Source organism: Equus quagga, chromosome 1, assembly GCF_021613505.1.
Source record: "Equus quagga isolate Etosha38 chromosome 1, UCLA_HA_Equagga_1.0, whole genome shotgun sequence".
NCBI classification, from domain to species: domain Eukaryota; kingdom Metazoa; phylum Chordata; class Mammalia; order Perissodactyla; family Equidae; genus Equus; species Equus quagga.
In genome coordinates, this window is record NC_060267.1 from 102,913,236 (window position 1) to 102,934,500 (window position 21,265).

The 21,265-nt window shown below is 36.9% G+C and overlaps 1 protein-coding gene across 2 annotated transcripts in view; it reads left to right on the plus strand.

Moving 5' to 3' along the window:
- Window positions 1-21,265, plus strand: part of TMCC1 (transmembrane and coiled-coil domain family 1) — a 247,725-nt gene that overhangs the window by 49,962 nt on the left and 176,498 nt on the right. For both annotated transcript variants that reach the window (XM_046669546.1, XM_046669553.1), the window contains exon 2: window positions 19,093-19,148. The gene's annotated coding sequence lies outside the window, so the exon portion shown is untranslated. The remainder of the gene's footprint in view (window positions 1-19,092; window positions 19,149-21,265) is intronic.

Genomic DNA, 21,265 nt, shown 5'->3' on the forward strand with positions numbered 1-21,265 from the left:
CAATCCATGAACATGCGATTTGTTTGCATTTATTTATATCTTTAATTTCTTTCAGCAAGGTTTTGTAGTTTTAATTGTACAAGTCTTTCACTTCCTTGGTTAAGTTAAAGTATTTTATCCTTTTTGATGCTGCGTAAGTGGAATTGTTTCTGTAATTTCTTTTCAGATTGTTGATTGTTTATTTATAGAAATGGGACTCCTTTTTGTGTTTTGACTTTGTTTACTGCTACTTGGCTGATAATTCATTTATTAGTTCTAATGGTTTTTTTGTGGAATCTTTAGGGTTTTGAATATATCATCCATGAACAGAGATAATTATTCCTTTCCAACTTGGATGCCTTTTATTTCTCTTTCTTGCCTGATTGCTCTGGCTAGAACTTCTAGTACCGTGTTGTATGGAAGTTGTACAAGTTGACATTCTTGCCTTGTTCTTGATATTCAAAGAAAAAACTTTCAATTTTTCAACATTGAGTGTGGTGTTCATTGTGGGTTTTTTCATATATGACTTTTATTATGTGGAGGTAGTTTCCTTTGATTCCTTTTTTCCTCCTCCCCAAAGCTCCAGTACATAGTAGTATATCCTAGTTGTAATTTGTTCTAGTTCTTCTATGTGGGATGCCACTACAGCATGGCTTGATGAGCAGTGTGTAGGTCCACGCTCAGTATCTGAACTGGCAAACCCTGGGCTGCCGAAGTGGAGCACATGAGCTTAACCACTCGGCCACAAGGCTGGCCCTGATTCCTATTTTTTGAGTGTTTTTTTTTTTTTTAATCATGAAAGGGTGTTGAATTTTGTCAAGTGCTTTTTCTGCATTAATAAGGATGATCATGTGGTTCTTTTCCCCTTAATTCTGTCAATGTGGGGTATTACAGTGATCGATTTTCTTCTGTTTAACTATCCTTGCATTCCTGGAATAAATCTCACTTGGTCATGGTGTATAATCTTATTAATAGGCTTCTGAATTCTATTTGCTATCTATTTGTATCTTGTTGAGGATTTTTGCATCACTGTTCATAAGGGATATTAGTCTGTATTTTCCTTGTAGTGTCTTTGTCTAATTTTCGTATTGGTCACGCCAGCTTCATAGGATGAGTTAGGAAGTGTTCTTTCTTCTTCAGTTTTTTGGAAAAGTTTGAGAAAGATTGGTATTAGTTTTTCTTTAAATGTATGGTAGAATTGACCAGTGAAGCAAGTCAGGGCAGGGCTTTTGTCAAGTGATTTTTGATTACTGATTCAGTCTCCTTTCTAGTTATGTGTCTATTGAGATTTTCTATTCTTAATTTAGTCTTAATAGGTTTTGTGTTTCTAATAATTTGTCCATTTCATCGTGGTTATCCAATTTGTTGGCATACAGTTGTTCATAGTATTCTCTGGTAATTCTTTTTATTTCTGTAGAACTGGTAGTAATGTCCTTACTTTCATTTCTCATTTTAGTAATCTGAATTTTTCCTTAGTCATTCTAGCTCAAGGTTTGTCAATTTTGTTGATCTTTTCAAAGAATCAATTTTTGGTTTCTTTGATTTTCTCTATTGTTTTTCTATTCTCTCTTTCATTTATCTCTGCTCTAATCTTTATTACTTTTCCCCTTTGCTACCTTTGGGTTTAGTTCTTTTTGTAAAGTTAGGTTGTTGATATTTGAATTTCCTTTTTTTTAAAAATGTGTATGGAAGGCAGGAGGCTTTCTTTTTTTTTTTTTTTTTTGCTGGGGAAGATTCACCCTAAGCTAACATCTCTTGCCAGTCTTCCTCCTTTCCTCCCCTAAAGTCCCAGTACATAGTTGTGTATAGTTGTAAGTTCTTCTAGTTCTTCTATGTGAGCTGCTGCCACAGCATGGCTGCTGACAGACGAGTAGTGTGGTTGTGTGCCTGGGAACCAAACCCGGACTATCAAAGCGGAGCACAGCAGACTTTGACTGCTAGGCCATCATGGCTGGCTCAGAGTTTCTTGTTTTTAATGTACAGATTTATAACTTGTAAATTTCCCCCTTAACACTACTTTCTCTGTGTTCCATGGGTTTTGGGTTGTTGTGTTTTCATTTTCATTTGTCTCTAAGTTTTTTCTAATTTCCCTTGTGATTTCTTCTTTGATCCATTGGTTATTTAAAAGTGTATTAATTTTCACAAATTTGTGAATTTCCAGTTTTCTTTCTGATTTCTAACTTGATCTCATTTTGATCAGACAAGATACTTTGTTTGATATCTTTTAAAATCTTTTGAGACTTTATATATGGTCTGTCCTAGAAAATGTCGCATGTGTCCTTGAGAAGAATGTGTATGCTGTAGTTGTTGGGTCAAGTATTCTGTATATGTCTGTTAAATCTAGTTGGTTTCTTGTGTTAAGACCTCTATTTCCTTATTTTCTTTCTGGTGGTTCTATCCAGGGTTATTGTAGTCTCCAGCTATTGTTTTAGAGCTATCTATTTCTCCCTTTAATTCTGTCAATTTTTGCTTCATATATTTTGCTGGTCTGTTATTAGATGTGAAAATGTTTATGGTGGTTATATCTTCTGGCTGTGTTGAACCTTTTATTGGTATATAATGTCCTTCTTCGACTCTCGTAAATTTTTTGATTTAAATTATATTTTGTCTGATATTAGTTTAGCCACCTCTGCTCTCTTTTGGTTTCTATATGCATGGAATATCTGTTTCCATCCTTTCACTTTCAGTTTATTTGTGTCTTTGGATCTTAGGTGAGTATCTTATAGACAGCATATAGTTAGATCATTTTTTTTTTTAAAGATTTTATTTTTTCCTTTTTCTCCCCAAAGCCCCCTAGTACCTAGTTGTATATTTTTAGTTGTGTGTCCTTCTAGCTGTGGCATGTGGGATACTGCCTCAGCATGGCCTGATGAGTGGTGCCATGTCTGCACCCAGGATTCAAACTGGCGAAACACTGCGCCGCTGCAGCAGAGTGCACAAACTTAACCACTTGGCCCCAGGGCCAGCCCTGATCATGTTTTTTTTCCATTCTGCCCATCTCTGCCTTTTGATTGGCAGCTAAATCCATTTATATTTTAAGTAATTACTGATAAGGTCAGACATCTGTCATTTTGCTATTTGTTTTCTATATGTATTATAGCTCTTTTGTTCCTCATATCCTGCATTACTATCTTCTTTTTTGTTTAGTTGATTTTTTTTTGTAGTGAAACATTTAAATTCCTTTCTCATTTCCTTTTGTCTATATATTGTACAGTGAATTTCTGTGTCATCACTATAGAGATTACGTTGAAAATTTTAAAGCTATAGCAGTCTAATTTGAATTCATACCAGCTTAACTTCAATAACATACAAAAATTCTGTTCCTTTACAACTCCATCCTCAACCCCTATGGCTCTTGATGTCACAAAATTACATCATTATACATTATATGTGCAGAAACATAAACTAGTAATTTAAGTGCATTAGTCTCTTAAATTATATGGAAAACAGCATATGGAGTTATATACTAAAGTTACAATGTTACTAGCTTTTAGACTAATATTTAAAAAAAAATATATTCTCTTAAGTCATGTGTAAAACAAAAAGTAGAATTATAAACCATTTTACAGTAATACTAGCTTTTATAATTGGCTTGCATTTTTCTTTATTGAGATCTTTGTTTCTCTGTATAGCTTTGAGTTACTGTCTAGCATCCTTTCATTTCATCTTGCAGGACTCCCTTGTGCTTTTCTTTCAGGGCAGATCTAGTTGTACCAGACTCCCTCAAGTTTTGTTTATCTGGGAATGTCTTAATCTCTCCCTCATTCTCGAAGGACAGTTTTGCTGGATAGAGGATTCTTGGTTGACAATTTTTTTACTTTTAGCATTTTGAATATATTGGCCTAATGCCTTGTAGCCTCCAAAGTTTCTGATGAGAAATCTGATAACCTTATTGAGGATTCCTTGTATGTGATGATTTGCTTCTCTCTTGCTGCTTTCAAGATTCTCTCTTTATCTTTGGCTTTTGAAAATTTGATTATAATGTGTCTCCTTGTGGTTCTCTTTGAGTTCATCATACTTGGAGTTTTTTTTTAGTTTCTTGGATGTTTATAATCATGTCCTTCATCAAATTTTGGAATTTGTAAGCTATTATTTCTTCCAGTATTCTCTTTTCCTCATTATCTCTTCTCCTACTGGGACTTCACTGCATATGTAGGTTCCTTAGGCTATGTTCACTTTTTTCAGTCTTCTTTCTTTCTCTTCCTTAGACTCAATAATTTCCATTGTCCTTTCTTCAAGTTCACTGGTTATTTCTTCTGCTTGCTCAAATCTGCCTTTGAATCCCTCTGGTGAATTTTTCATTTGAGTTATTGTACTTTTCAGCTCAAGATTTTCTTTTTGGTTTCTTTCTAGTTTTTTCTTTTTAAAATCTCTTTATTGATATTACCATTTTGTCCATCCATCATTTTCTTGAATTTCTCCACGTCTTCCTTTAGTTCCTTGAGCACCTTCAGGATCATTGGCTTAAAATCTTTGCCTAGTAGCTCTGCCTTCAGGTCTTTTTTAGGGACAGTTTCTGTTGGTTTAATTGATTCCCCTATTTCTTTGTATGCCATGTGATTTTTTTTGGTTGAGAACTGGACATTGGAATCAAAGTGTGTGCTATCTCTTGAAATCAAATTCTCCCACTTCCCTAGGGTTTGCTGTTTTGGTTGTTATTATTTTTACTGTAGGCTGTCTCTGGGCCATGGGTCAGCCTGAGGTATAAACTTGAGGTCTTCTCAGGTCTTTTTCCCTAAGAATGCATACTTTCTGATTTTCCCTGTGTATGCAGGTGCTTTTGAATGTCTTAGTCTTTGGTGTCTGGCTCCCAATAGAGGAAAAAGAGGGAAAAAATTGAAGGGGTGGGAAAGGATATCATCTCTTTAAATCCCCTGGAAGTCACTTCAGCAGGAGAGGGAGGGCCTTGCAACAACCTGGGGAAAACCGGAGAGTGTGACAAAGATGGGCCCCTCCTCCTTGCACTTCTGTGATCAGGAGCAGCAGTCAATGATCAGAGCAAAGATCCCTGATATTTGGAAGGCAATCTTTTTTGCCCATCTTAGCTCCCACAAGCTATGTGTGAGCTGCTATAGAAACCTCCCACAGCTCCCCTCCATGTGGCTGGGTGGGGGCAGGTTAGTTGCCACTGTGCTAAGAGCTGAAGTTGACTGATATTAATACAGTTTACTGTCAAGCCTTCCCCCTGGAAGTTGCAAGCCTTAAAAAGACACCAAGAGTTCTAAAAAAGTCAGTCAGACAGATTCTGCCAGTGCAGTTGTTGTCTAGGTGGGAAGACAAATTCCTGGTGCTTCCTACTCTGCCATCTTCCCAGAATCCTCACTTGAGACCTGGGTTTTGATGTGGCATTAGACGCTACCAGTCATATGACCTCAGGCTAGTCACTTAAGTTTTTTGGGCTCTAGGGAAGCATGGGCAAGTGGGGAAAGTGTTCAGGCCAGTAATTGCTAAGATTCTTTCTTACCCTAAAATATATGATTTTCTAAAATTGTGCATGTAATCTTCTTTAATTTCAGTGTTAATTTTTTAGTCTGAGCAGAAGAATATTTTGGGGAGAGGTCATAAATAATTCCATATTGAAAAAAGCTTTTTGATGTGTGAACATTTCTGTTTACCCAGAATATTTGAAGTGTACATGGCAATTTGTTTTCTTTGGGGTTTTTTTGTTTTCTCCAGTTTGATATTCCTCTTTGAAGTGCCTGAGAAAAGTGTAGCTTTGACTCTCTAGGAAATTAAGTGGTTATTCTAATTGGTGGTAAGTTTTGTCAACTTAAAAAGCAAATTTTCTGTTATTTTACCCTCAGAATGAGTTTATTTGGGAATAGCCAAAAGAATTGCAATTTGGGATCTGCATGCTATGGCGAACCGTAGGCAAATCCAGAAAACAAGGGAGGAGAGCTTGCTTTTATAGAGAAAAAGGGGGAGTAGGGGCTGTTCTAAGGGAAAGTCCATTGGGGAACAGTTCAGGGCAGCAATGGCTTCTCGTTGGCTGAGCTGTGGCATTTCTCATTGGCTGGGCTGTTGCTGCTTGGGGAGAGAACTACTTCCTTCAGTAGTGAAATAGTTTTACTTGTGGAAGATGCGAGTGTAGGTCTCTTCCTGTTTGGTGTAATTGATGATGTATGATAGGATGTGAGAGCTCTTCCTAGAGGCCTTCCTGACACCAATTTAGTTAAGGTTTCTTAGACTAATTTCCACAGTTTGATAATGAAAACTGTTAGGACTTTTATTCCTAAATTTGGTAGGGGGAGAGAAGGTGAATTGTTAGAACAAGTAGGATAACTGCATTTTTCTGTCATTGATACTCTGAAAAAGCTCCTGTAGTTAACTTACTTGGTGGGCATTCTTATCCCCATCAGTGCTTTTGGTTCCCTTGGAAGAAGTAAAATACTTTAAGAACTAGTAGATTGTAATTCAGCAGATCAGTTTTCCTTCCCTTTATTGTAATCAAATTAAAATAATTTATATCCTTTTCCTGTGGTAAAATTCCGACTTTGAGGTATTTGGTTGACTTTTTCATGGTTTTTTCCTCTCTAGGCCAGTGAGTATCTTTCTTGTAGCTTCTCAGCTGCATAACTAGTTTGTTTTCCTTTTCATTAAAGATGTTTCAGAAGCTGATGTATACACAGAATCTTAGAACTAAAGATATTTAGAGGTGAATTCTTATCCAGTGTCTTCATTTTATAGAAGAGGAAATTAAAACTCAGAGAGATTAATTACCTTGCCAAAGTATACATAGCAAACTAATGGCTAAAATGAGACTATAATCTAGGTTTATAGACTCCTAGTCATAATATTTTAGTGTAGCATGAGATAATCCAAATAGCTATATTGGTTTTGACAAGACGGTGGAAGGAGTGGTGGTTACTGAGAAATGGGGCTTTAGCTGGAAGCTGGATGTAGGGTCAAGAGATATTTTCTTAAAGTGGGAAAAATTGTAGCATTTTGTTTCTGAGGAGAATAATCCAACAGAGAGGGGGAAATTGATTGGGGAGATGAGACAGTTGCTTAATGTTGATGTATTTGAATAAGTATGTAAGTAGAGCAACTGACCGTAGTAGCAATACCAGCAGTCCATCCTTACTAACAGTAGAGAAAGCTGATTATGTGGACTCAGGTGCCAGTAGATAAGTAGATGTGGTAGGAGTATGTGCAGATACTTTCCTTATTTTTTCAATGATACAAGAAGTTAGGCCGTTAGAGGAGCGAGGATAGGAGAGGGATGTTAGATTTGAAGAAAGTTAAGAAGTGTGAAATAGTCCTATATGAGAATGGGGGAGTGAATGTACTACAGAATTACAGAGTAGCATCAAATGCTCATTTGAAGTTAGAGAATATAAATTTACAGTATCATCAGTCAGCATGGGTGCATGATTTTTTCTTGTCACTTTCCACTGCAAGAGTTCAGATATGGAATAGACAGACGGTTAGATGATCTAGGATTGGGGTTTTGCCAGTTGTTTAAGGGAAGGAGAAGAAGGCTAAGGAAGTTGAGGGTGTATATAAGGGATTGTTAATAATGAGGAACCCTGGAATCTAAGCCAGAGACTTGTATTGGGGGAAAGGGTTGAATAGAGTGGAAGCTGAGTCGTAATTCTGTGAATATTCACTGTTTTCAACAAATGATACTAGGACAATTACAAATTCATATACACGAAAGAAGAACTTCAACCCTTACCTCATACCATACACCAAAATTAACTTCAAATGGACCATAGACCTAAATGTAAGAAATAAAACTGCAAAACTTCTACAAGAAAATACAGGAGAAAATCTTAGTGAACTTGGACTAGCAAAGATTTCTTAAGACACAAAAACCATGAAGTGTAAGTCAGAAAATCACTAAATTGGATTTCATCAAAATTTAAATCTGGGGCCGACCCCGTGGTTCGCGTGCTCTGCTTCGGTGGCCTAGGGTTTCGCCGTTCAGATCCTGGGTGCGGACATGGTACCGCTTGTTAGGCCATATTGAGATGGCATTCCACATGGCACAACTAGAACGATGCACAACTAAAATATACAACTGTGTACTGGGGGGATTTGGGGGAGAAAAAGCAAAAAAAAAAATTTTAATCTTTTGATCTTTGAAACTCACTATTAAGAAAATAAAAAGGCAACCCTCAGACTGGGAGAAAATATTTGCAAAATATGTATTTGACAGAAGATGTGTATCCAGAAAATACAAAGCACTCTTGCAATTCAAGAAGACAGACAACCTCATAAAGGCAAAAAACTTGAATAGAAAGTTCATCAAAGAAAATAAATGGATGCCAAAGAAGCATGTGAAAAGATGCTCAACATCATAAGTCATTAGGGAAATGTTAATTAAAACCATAGTGAGATACCACTATACACCAGAATGACTATAATTAAAAAGATTGGTTAAGTATTGGCAAGAATGCAGACCACCTGGAACTCTCACACCCTGCTGGTGGGAATGTAAAATAGAACAGCTACTTTGGATGACAGTTGGACAATTTCTTTAAAATTTACATGTAAACTTACCATACAACCCATCCATCCATTTTACTTCTAAGTATTTATCCAAGAGAAACAAAAGCAATTATGTCTACATAAAGACTTGTGCACAAATAATAGCTTTATTGGTAATAGCTAAATCCTGGAAACAGCTCACTGGAAACAACCCACATGTCCATCAACAGGTATATAGATGAACAAATATTGGTATATCCTTACAATGGAAGACTTTTCAGGAATTAAAAGTAAAGAACTATTGATACTTAACATATATGAATCTCAGAATAATTAGGCTAAGTGAAACAAGACAGACTAAAGAAGAACACATACTGTATGATACTTATTTAAATTCTGGAAAATGCAAACTATAATGACAGAAGATATATAGATGATCAGCAGTTGCAGGGGGTGAGGGTGGGATGCCTACCACAGCATGGCTTGATGAATGATGCCGTGTCTGCACCCGGGATCCGAACTGGCGAACCCCGGGCTGCCAAAGCAGAACGTGCAAACTTAACTGCTGCGCCACCAGGCTGGCCCCCTGATGGCTTTTTTGTATATAATGCTGTATTCTATTTGCTAATATTTTGTTTTTGCATATATGTTCACTTAGAGATACTGGTCTGTAGTTTTTTTGTAATGTCTTTGTCTTGTATTGGGGTAATGTGGGCCTCACAAAATGACTTAGGAAATGTTCCCTCTTCTTTTCTTCAAGAGATTGTGTAGAATTGTTATTATTTCTTCCTTAAATAGTTGGTAGGATTAACTAGTAGAACCATCTGGGTCAGGAGTTTTCCTTTTTTGAAGAGTTGTAACTATAAATTCACTTTCTTTAATAGATACAGAGTTATTCAGATATGTGTTTCGCCTTATGAAGTTCCTGTAGTTAGCATCAACTTTCAAGGAATTGGTTCATTTCATCTGAGCCATCAAATTTATGGGCATAGAGGAGTTCATTTTATCATTTGTTTTCCTCCCTTTTTTTTTTTTTTAAGATTGACATCTGAGCTGACATCTGTTGCCAATCTTCTTTTTTCCTCCTTCTTCTTCTTCTCCCCAAAGCCCCCCAGTACATAGTTGTATATTGTAGTTGCAGGTCCTTATGGTTGTGCTATATGCTCAGCATGGCCTGATGAGTGGTGCCGTGTCCACACCCAGGATCTGAACCGGTGAAATCCTGGGCCACAAAAGCAGAGCATGCGAACTTAACCACTCAGGCATGCGGCCGCCCCCTATTTTCCTCTTTAATATCTGTTGTATCATTGTTAATGTCCCCATTCTTTCATTCCTGGTTTGGTAATTTGTGTCTTTTCTGTTTCTTGGTTGGCCTGGCTAAAAGTTTATCAATTTCCTTGATCTTTTCAAAGAACCAGCTTTTCCTTTCATTGGGTTTTTGCTGTTGTGTTTCTGTTTCCAATTTTACTGATTTCCCCTCTATTTTTATTATTTCCTTCCTTCTGTTTGATTTAGGTTTAGTTTTTCTTGTAAGTTTCCTAAAGTAGAAGCTTAGGTTATTGATTTTAGGTCTTCTTTTCTAATGTATACGTTTAAAACTACAAATTTTCCTCTGAGCACTGTTTTAGCTGCATCCCATAAGTTTTGATATATTGTATTTTCATTTTGACTTACTTGAAAATATTTTTAAATTTTTTTCTAGACTTCCTCTTCCCAAGGGGTTATTTAGAAGTATATTGTTTAATATCCACTTATTTGGGGGAATTTTCCCAAGATCTTTTGCTATTGATTTTAATTTAATAGCATTATGGTCTGAAAATGTACTTTGTATCATTTTTACTTTTTTTGATTTTTAGGGTTTGTTTTATGGCCCAGAATATGGTTTATCTTTGGGAATATTCCATGTGTATTTGAAAAGAATCTATATTCACCTGTAGTTGGATGGAGTGTTCTACAAATGTCACTTAGGGTAAATTGACTGATAATACGGTTGAGGTCTCTTTCCTGATTTTCTGACTACTTTTTCAGTTACTGACAGATGAGCATTGAAAGTCTCCAACTTTAATTGTAGATTTATCTGTTTCTCTTGTCAGATTTATCAGTTTTTGCCACATATATATCTATATATGAGGCAATATATATATATATTTTATTTTAATTGAGATTTTGATAGTTTGCAACCTTATGAAATTTCAGTTGTACGTTATTATTTGTCAGTCGTGTTGTAGGTGCACCACTTCACCCTTTGTGCCTACCCCTAACCCCCCCCCCCATTTCCCCTGGTAACCACTAATCTGTTCTCTTTGTCCTTGTGTTTAATTTCCACATATGAGTGGAGTCATACAGAGATTGACTTTCTCTGTCTGGCTTATTTCACTTAACATAATACCCACAAGGTCCATCCATGTTGTTGTGAATGGGACGATTTTATTTCTGGGCTTTCAATTCTATTCCATTGACCTGTGTGTCTGGTCCTGGACTTTTGTTTTTTGGGAGGTTTTTGATTACTGCTTCAATCTCTTGACTTGTGATTGGTCTATTCAGAGTCTATATTTCTTCCTGCTTCAGTTTTGGGAGGGTGTAAGAGTGTAAGAATTTATCCTTTTCCTCTAGGTTGTCCAATTTGTTGGCATATAATTTTTCATAGTATTCTGTGGTATCCGTTGTGATTTCTCCTCTCTCATTTCTAGTTTTATTTATTTGAGTCTTCTGTCTTTTGTTCTTAGTGAGCCTGGCTAAGGGTTTGTCAATTTTGTTTATTTTCTTAAGGAACGAGCTCTTTGTTTCATTGATCCTTTCTACTGTCTTTTTTGTTTCAATTTCATTTACTTCTCTAATTTTTATTATTTCCGTCTTTCTACTGACTTTGGGCTTTGTTTGTTCTTCTTTTTCTAATTCTGTTAGGTGTAGTTTGAGATTGCTTATCTGAGATTTTTCTTGTTTATTGAGGTGAGCCTGTATTGCGATGAATTTCCCTCTTAGGAGTGCTTTTGCTGCATCCCAAATGAGTTGGTGTGGCAAGTTTTCATTTTCATTTGTCTTCAGATAATATTTGATTTCTCCTTTAACTTCTTCAGTGAGCCGCTGGTTGTTCAGTAGCATGTTGTTTAATCTCCACATCATTGCCCCTTTCCCAGCTTTATTCTTGTAATTGATTTCTAGTTTCATAGCATTATGGTTGGAAAAAATGCTTGATATTATTTCAGTCCTCTTGAATTTGTTGAGGTTTGCTTTGTTTCCCAACATATGGTCTATCCTTGAGAATGTTCCATGTGCAGTTGAGAAGAATGTGTAACCTGCTGTTTTTGGATGGAGTGTTCTATATATATCTATTAAGTCCATCTGGTCTAGTTTTACATTTAATTCTAAAATTTCCTTGTTGACTTTCTGTCTGGATGATCTGTCCATTGGTGTTAGTGGGGTGTTGAGGTCCCCTACTATTATTGTATTGTTGATATCTCCTTTTAGTTTTTTTAGTAGTTGCTTTAGTACTTTGGTGCTCCTATGTTGGGTGCATATATATTTATAAGTGTTATGTCTTCTTGGTAGAGTGTCCCTTTTATCATTATAAACTGCCCCTCTTTGTCTCTCTTTACCTGTTTTGCCTTGAAGTCTACTTTCTCTGATATAAGTATGGCCACACCTGCTTTCTTATGTTCACTATTAGCTTGGAGTATCATCTTCCATCCCTTCACTCTGAGTCTGTGTTTGTTTTTGGGCCTGAGGTTTGTTTCCTTAGGCAGCATATTGTTGGGTCGTGTTCTTTAATCCATCCTGCCACTCTGTGTCTTTTGATTGGAGAGTTCAGTCCATTTACATTTAGAGTGTTTATTGATATGTGGGCGCCTAGTGCTGCCTTTTTATCGCTTGTTTTCTGGTTCTTCTGCATTTCCTTTGCTTCTAGTCCCATGAACTTTGGACTACCAATTCAGGTAGGTAGTTTTCTATGTTGATTTTCTTCTTTTTTGTAATTTGTGTCTCTCTTCTAGCTGTTTGTTTATTGGTTACCGTGTGGTTTGTATAAACCATCTGATCGATGAGATAGTCCGTTTTCTGATAGCCTGTTATTGCCTTAGATTAAGCTATTCCATCCTTTTCCTCTTTCCCTTGTAGGTTGTTATTGTCAGATCTTTTTTCTCCTTTTTTTTTGTTGTGAGTTTGTGGTTAAAATGACAACATTGTATTTATTCTTGGTGTTTCCCTTCCTTTTATCTTTAATGTTGTACTTAAACATTTGCTAACCTGTTCTGATGTAGAGTTGCAATTTTCTGATTTTGTCTTTCTACTTATCTCCTTTGCTCAGGGTTTTGTAACCCCTTTCCTTTTTTTTTTTTCCCCCCTGGTATGAAGGTCTTCCTGAGCATTTTGTAGGGGGTCATATTCTGGGGATGAACTCCCTTAACTTTTGTTTATTTCGGCAAATTTTTACTTCTCCATCGTATTTGAGGATATTTTCTCTGGAAAGAATATTCTTGGCTGCAAGTTTTTGTCCTTCAGAGTTTTGAATATATCATTCCACTCTCTCCTAGCCTGTAGGGTATCTGCTGAGAAATCTGCTGACAGCCTGATGGGGCTTCCTTTGTTGGTTATTTTCTTCTGTCTTGCTACCCTTAATATTTTCTCTTTGTTGTTGACTTTTGCAAGCTTCACTCCTATATGCCTTGGGGTTGGTCTTTCTATATTGATAAAGTTTGGAGATCCATTAGCTTCTGTAACATGGATTTCCAGCTCCTTCCCCAAGTTTGGGAAGTTCTCAGCCTGTTTCTTTGAACAGGCTTTCTGCCCCCTTTTCCTTCTCTTCTCCCTCTAGGATACCTATAATCCTTATGTTGCATTTCCTAATTCTGATGGCTATTTCTCAGAGAGTTTCCTTTTCTTTTTAGTCTTAGTTCTTTCTCCTTCTCTATCTGAAGCATTTCTATATTCCTATCCTCCTAATTGCTAATTCTGTCCTCCATATTATCAGTCCTACTGTTCAGAGAGTCCTGATTTTTCTTAATCTTCTCCATTGTGTTTTTCATCTCCAACATTTCTGATTGGTTCTTCTTTATACTATCAAGCTCTTTTGTGATGTAGCTCCTGAACTCGTTGTCTATCTGTATTCTCTTTTAACTCATTGAGTTTTCTATGATAGCTATTTTGAATTTGTTGTCATTTAGGTTATAGATTTCTGTGTCTTCGGGATTGTTTTCTGTGTACTTGTCGTTTTCCTTCTGTTCTGGAGATTTAATATATTTTTTCATACTGCTTAATGACGTGAATTTGTGCCTCTGCTTGGAGATAGAGTTTGGTTACTGCTTCCACTTGCTTCCACTGGGGGAAAGGGGCAGCAGCTGTGTAATCTGCACCAACTAGGATCCCTGTCAGATGTTCCTGACTGAGCCTGGGCCCCTCCTCAGGATCGCAGTGGCCCTGTGAGATCTCCTATCAGCTGTGGGAACAGTCACAAAGGGGCTTTGGGTTGCTGGTGCCTGTTCTCACAGACTGCCTAGGTAGGCTTCCTCCTTAGGATCTGCAGTGATGTTATGGGCTTTCGCAGCTGCCAGGAGCTGATTCACCTAGACTCACAGCTCTGCCACCATCAGGTCCCATGGGATCTCACTTGTCCACTCTGGGCCACAGTAGAGCTATGGGTACCTAATGCAGCCAGTAGTTAGCTCACCTAGTCACACCATGTCTCCTCTTAGGTCACCCAGGCTTTGTGCTTGGTGTGTGGGGCCTCTCCACTAAGGCTGAGTAGAAGCTCTCCCTGTGGCTGGTATGGGAATTTGGATTTTCCCACTGGATCAAGGAACAGTCACGCTGGAGCTCTGGATTGTCCCACCTACTCACGCGGTCCCGCTGGATCTCACTTGCCCCCTTGGGGCTGCAGCAGAGCTGTAGGTGTTTAATGCAGCCTGTGGGTAGCTCACCTGGCTGAGCCACTTCTGCCCTAGTGCCTCCCAGACTTTGTATTTGGTGGGCGGGGTCTCTCCACTAGGGCTGACCAGAGACTTTCTCTGCAGCCGCTGTGGGACCTTGGATTTTCCTCCTGGACCAAGGAGCAGTCACGCTGGGCTTCAGATTGTCATCGCCCACTCACGCGGTCCCACTGGATCTCACTTGCCCCCTCGGTTGCCTCGTATATTTTAAAGCTCTGATTTTAGGTGCATGAATATTTATGGTGGTTGTATCTTTTTGGAGAATTGACCCCTCTATATGTAATGTCCCTTTTTATCCTTGACAGTCTTTCTTGTTCTGAAGTCTACTTTGTCTGAAATGGATTTGCCTATACTAGCTTTCTTTTGGTTAGTGTTTTTATGGTATCTTTCTCCATTATTTTGCCTCTTCCTATCTAAATTTTTGTATTTAGTGGATTTCTTGTAGATGGCATTTAGCTTGATCTGGCTTTTTCATCCTGTTTGGCAATTTGTCTTTTAACTGGTGTTTTATAGACCATTCACATTTAAAGTAATTATTAATATAGTTAGATTAAAACTTACCATCTTGCTAATTGAGCTTTTTATTATTATTCTTTTATCTACCCTATTAAGTTACTTATACTTCTTTAAAATGGTTTTTAGTAGTTGCCTTTGGGTTTACAGTATACATTTTTAAATAATCTGAGTTTACCTTCCCATGATATTATACCACTTCACATATAGTATATGTATCTTATTATAGTATGCTCCTAATTCTTCCTTTAACTATCATTATACATTTCACTACATATACTATAACTACCCAGTACATTGTTACTGCTTTAAATAGTCATCCTTTAGAGTAGTTAAAAATATGAAAAAAGGGTCTGGCCCCGTGGCTGGGTGGTTGTTTGTGTGCTCTGCTTTGGTGGCCTGGGGTTTCTCTGGTTTGGATCCTGGACCTAGCACTGCTCATCAGGCCATGCTGAGGCGGCATCACACATAGCACAACTAGAAGGACCTGCACTAGAATATATAACTGTGTACTGGGGAGCTTTGGGGAGAAGAATAAGAAGGGGAAAAAAAAAAGATTGGCAACTGAGCTGTTGCCAATCTTAAAAAAAAAAGAAAAAGAAAAGATTCTCTTTTTACTTTCATTTATTCTTCATTTCTTTGTGTAGAGCCAGGCTTCTCATCTTTTTCATATTCCTTCTGCCTGAAGAAATTCTTTAAATACTTCCTATAGGGTGAATCTGCTGGCAATGAATTCTCTGTTTTTGTTTGTCTGGGAGAGACTTTATTTCTTCTTCACTTAGGAAGGATATTTTCACTGGCTATAAAATACTGGTTGGGCGGGTTTTTTTCCTTCAGAATTTTAAAGTCGTCACTCTACTGTCTTCTTACTTGCAAATTTTCCGACAGGAAGTTTATTGTAACCCTTGTCTTTGTTCCTCTGTATGTAATTTGTTTTCCCCTGTCTCACTGCCTTCAAGAATATGATATGCTTAGGGCATTTTGGGGTATTTATGCTGTTTGTTTTCAGAGCTTCTTATATCTATAGTTTGGTGTCTTGTCATTAGTTTTGGTAAGTTCTTGGCCATTGAAATATTTCTTCTGCTCTGTTCTCTCTTTCTTCTCCTTATGGCATTCTAAGTATGTATATGTTACACTGATATTTTTCCATGCTTCTTGGATATTCTTTATTAATTTATTTTCCTACTCTTTTTTTCTTCTTTGCATTTCAGTTTGGGTAATTTCTATAAACCTATCTTCACCTTCACTGATTCTTTTCTCAGCTGTTTCAAGTCTACTAATAAGCTTGTCAAAAGCATTTGTTAATTTTACTATGTTTTTATTTTTAGCATTTCCATTTGATTCTTAATGATTTCCATGTCTCTGAAAATTACCTATCTGGTCTTACCTGTTGTCTACCTTTTCCATTATGGAGCCTTTACCATATTAATCATATTTTTGTCTGTATCAGACAAATTCCGTTAGTTCTAAAATTTGTCATAGCTGAGTCTAATTCTGATGATTGTTTCATTTCTTCAAGCTATGTTTTTATTACTGCCTTTGGCAAGCTTTATAATTTTTTGTTGAAAGCTGAACATCTTGTATAGGACAGGAAATACTGAGGTAAATATTTGATATGCTTGAAGTCTGCAAGTTTCCTTCTGCTAATTCTTTAGGGTGGAATTTGTGTAATCTGTTAGGGGTTGGGCCTTTTTTGAAGTTTATTATTGCTATGGTTACCAAAGTTGACATTGGTTGTTGCCGTGGGAACCAGAGACTTTAAATTTCCCTTGTGTCCTTTGTCTCCTAATGTCCCTTATCTCACTGGTTGGCTTTGGATTTTCCCTTTGTGCTATTTCTCAGAGTGAGTCTGACTCCTGTGCCTATATTCCACTGTTGTTTTTACTCAGAGTTTGTCAGCATTGTAGTGGAGGGTGAATGGAGTTCTGTAAGGATCTATTAAGCCTTAGATTTAGGCAAGTACTAGAAACTGGGTCTTAGAGTTGTTGCCTTCACAAGACTTTCCACTCCACTTCTAGGGGTGGAGCTTCCCCCCTTCTTTCTTTCTTCTGCAACTGTAGTGTCTAGGTTAGGTTTTGTAAGTCCATTTTTTTAGCTAATGTTTTTTTTGTAAGTGATCTCTTTGTAGTATTTATTCTGCAGTTATTAGGTGCTGTGTTATATAAATGTCTATTTAGGTCCAGTTTGTTAACAGTGCTGTTCAAATCTGTGTTTTTATTTATCAATCTATTTACTTATTCATTTTCCTTTTTTGGGTCATTTGTTCTATCAAATACTGAGAGAGATGTTAAAAATTTCCCCATTATGATTATGGATATTTTTCATTTCTTATAATTCTGCTAAGTTTCGTTTTATATATTTGGAGACAGTGTTACTACATGCATACAAATTTTACATTGCTGTATCTTCCTGATGAACTATACATTTAATCCTGTGAATTATATCTCTATTAATGCTTTTTGCATTAAAGTCTACTTTGAGTACTATTAATAATAGCTAGAGCAGCTTTCTCTTAGTTTATGTTTATGTGATCTTTTCCATAGTTTTTATTTTTAACTGTTCTCTATCTTAACATTTTAGGTATGATTCTTGTAAACACCATAATAGTCTGCACCCAGGATCCGAACTGGCGAAACCCTGGGCCACCAAAGCAGAGCGCGCGAACTCAACCACTCGGCCATGGGACCAGCCCCTATTTTCTTTATTTTTTAAAAAATATGTAAAGGGACCAGCTCGGCGGCATTAGTGGTTAAATTTGCTTGCTCCACTTTGGGGGCCTGGGGTTTGCATGTTGGGATCCTGAGCTCAGACCTAGCACTTCTTGTCAAGCCATGCAGTAGCAGGCATCCCACATATAAAGTAGAGGAAGGTGGGCACGGAAGTTAGCTCAGGACCCATCTTCCTCACACACACACAAAAGTAAATAGACTTTTTCAATACATAATATAGTCATAAGATGTAAAAATTCAAAAGGTAGGAAAGGTTATATGGTAGAAAGTCCTCTCTCACATCTTCCCATTAGCCACTCAGTTCTCCAGATGACTCAGAAATGTGTATCTACCAGTACAGTCATCTGGCCTCTTTACTGGCCCCTAAATGTACTGTGTTTACTGCTGTCTAGCTGGAGGTCTTGGCCAGTATCTTCCTGCTTATTCATCCATCTTCTTATCCTTCAAAGCTCGGTTAAAGCCTCTTTCTCCTTCATGAAGCTTTCCCAAACAAATCTAATCCTAACTGATTTTCTGATTTCTGATGGTAATTGTAATTTTCCACATACATTTTGCACTTATGTTGCTTTATTCTGTTTTCCTTAGGTTTCAGGTATGTAAATCTTGCTTTCCATTCTAGATTGTGAGTTCCTTGAAGGCAGCATAATGTGATTTGGTCTGTGTAATGCTGAGCACATAGCACATGCCCTCAAAATACTTGTCTAATTAGGAGCTGGCCTGGTTGTGTAGCAGTTAGGTTTGTGTGCTCTGCTTCGTCGGCCTGTTGTTTGCCGGTATGGATCCTGGGCATGGTCCTACACGCTGCTTGTCATCCCATGCTGTAGCAGGCATCCCACATATAAAGTAGAGGAAGATGGGCACAGATGTTAGCTCAGGGCCAATCTTCTTCAGCAAAAAGGAGAATTGGTGGCGGATGTTAGCTCAGGGCTTATCTTCCTCAAAAAACAAAACAAAAAAACTTGTCTAATTAAATTGCTTCTCTGATAATGGCTGTCAGAAGCTAGCTTTCCAGGAAAATTTCAATTTTGCTGCATCTTGATTCTCAATTGTACATGGTAGATGCTCTTTTTTAAGAGTTGCTTTTGAATGCAAAATTGCAGATACAGATTTGGAAGGTACTTAGAAAAATACTTGTTTGAAAATTGTTTTGTTTTTCATGTCCTTGCTTTGCATTTCATGTTACTTTAGAATTAATGGAATATCCACTCCTAACTCAGTATCATAGTAGAAAAATATTCATTGCAACTTATGACATGTGCCACTTTCTTTTTTGAGTACTGATAAGTACTGTTTTCCAAAATATCTTCTTTTTTGGTTACAATTTTACTTGATTATGTTCTTGAAAAATTAGAAAATACTGAAAAATACAAAAAAAAATTTTTCTTCTCCTACTAGTGAGAGATAAACGTTGTTAACATTTTGTTATGTATGTACTCAGTTTTTTTCTGTGTATGTATAATAGATGAGTTTGCCCCTGTAAGTTTCTCACTTTGTAATTCTTAATGTTTGCTTTTCAGCTTTTCCTACAAGGATTCCTGTACACCTTAGAAGTGCTTGAGGAAGAGTCATAAAGGCAAGTATCTAACTCATGATAGATAGTGAAATAACTAGGTTCATAGCCACACCAAAATGCCTTGGTTAACATATCTATCAAGAAACCCCAAAAATTGGAAAGAAAAACTTAAAGGAAAAAAAGAAAAAGAAATATAATTGATATATAAGTTGGAATGGTTTTTTAGAGCACACTGTTAAACGTTTTCACAGATTTTAAAAATGTAATTTTTTTTTCTTGGTTACTTCTCATATTAATTCAGAACAACTTATTTCTTGAATGTGAACTAATGGCATATTATGTCTTTGGCAAAACTGTCAATGGAAAAATTGTTAAAAATTTTGAGACTTTATCAAAGTTATCTGAAATGCCTAGTCCGAAGGTAGCTACCTTTTCTTCCTCATTTTCTCACTTTTCACTCTTTTCTCCTGCGCCCTGCACCCATGTCCTTTTGTTCCCTTTTCTCTTTCCCCACTTCCTCTGGTTTACTTATAAGAACTTTACTTTTCAGAGAAGCTGAGTGAATAAAAGAGAAGCCAACATTTCCTTCTTACGAAAGCACACTTAGCTTTGCAGTTGAACTGGTTTGTGTTAAACCAGGGATCTCAATATAGTTATTTGGGGAATTTTATAAACTGAGCAATAGTTACCATGCGTTTGAATTTTACTGTCTTACAGAAGAAAATAAGGGAATCCTAAAAAACTTTGATGTTACTGAATTGCTTTAGTGCTCGCATTCTTACCATCAGCAATTTTAGAGTTAATTATTACAGGATTACTGTCTTTGGTACTTTTGGTACCACATTTAACTTTCCTCATTATTTGGCATAAATTGAAAGGTAGTCTTAAAGATTTTCTGTTGGCCTAAAGAAGATTTTTGCAGTTCTTTGTTTTTCAAAATTCTTAACTTAATGTTTAAAACTCAATTTAGATTCCTTTAGAGTTCCATGTTAGGTAAGACTCTGCTAGTTAGTGTCGTTAAGATATGTCTTGCCTTTAGAAATCTGAGAATTCATTACTGTTGTATTATGTAATCTTTGCAGCTATGTAGATAGCCTATGTAAGCTTTGGTTTGGAAGTTGATACCCTTGTTTCTAGATTTTCCTAGGAATGCTGGTATTTTTAATCGATCATTTCGAATTATTTGAAAGTAAATGATGTAGAAATGCTAGTGAAATCTCAAAGGAAGCTACTGACATTTAAAATGTACCTTATTCTTCATTTTTTAAAAATAAGAAGCAGATGGCCACTTGATTAGCTTATAACACTGCCCAAAGAAACAAGTTTGCTGAGTAATAAATTCCTAATACCTTCATATATGAGACAAGTAGGTCATTTGGTTTTCCAGCTAACCTTGACACCGTTCCTTTATTCATGGTATCCTTTACTCTCATGAGAGAAACTTATTTTGTATATTTTACTTGCAAAAACAACCAAAAAAATCAGTTGTATTATTTAGCTAATGCAATGCAAATAAGGAAAAAAGTGAATTACCTCCTCATTATCAGCCTGCTGCTTTTACATCCTCCCATCTTCTCAGGGTCTAAATAGCCCCCAGTGCAAGAAGAGGTTAGTTGATGTACACTGTTACTGGATTATCTTGGTTACACAGTCCTTTTTCTCTGAGGAGCTCAGTGCTTTGCCGAGTGGAAATAATTCAGTAACTATTAGTCTGTCCTACAAATTCAGGAGGTAAGGTGAGGATGATTAAATAATACATTATAATATTGGCAACATTTTTACCCACAAGGAGCCCCAGAAAACCCCAGGAGAGGCCAAGACAGTCATTAATCTAATAAGGATTAAAGATTTCTTTCTTGGCTCTCCCAAAGGGAAAAGGAAAAAGAAAAGCAATGCACAATCAGGAAAAGGATAAGCGGCCATAGTGGTGTGGCAAGATTTTGATGTGGCCACAAAGAATTTGAGTGAAAGGCAGCGAAATTTCTTAATCTCATGCCTACTACTCATTTGCCTAGTTGGGAAGCAAAGAATTTTTGGTATTAAGAAAGTAAGAAGGTACTAGTGAGAGACAAATGTCTTTAACCCTGTCACACTGTTTATGCTCCTGAGTTATAAAGAGGTCAGGAGAATGGGGAAAAGGACAGTGTCCATTTACATGGTAAGAAGGTCTTCTGAGA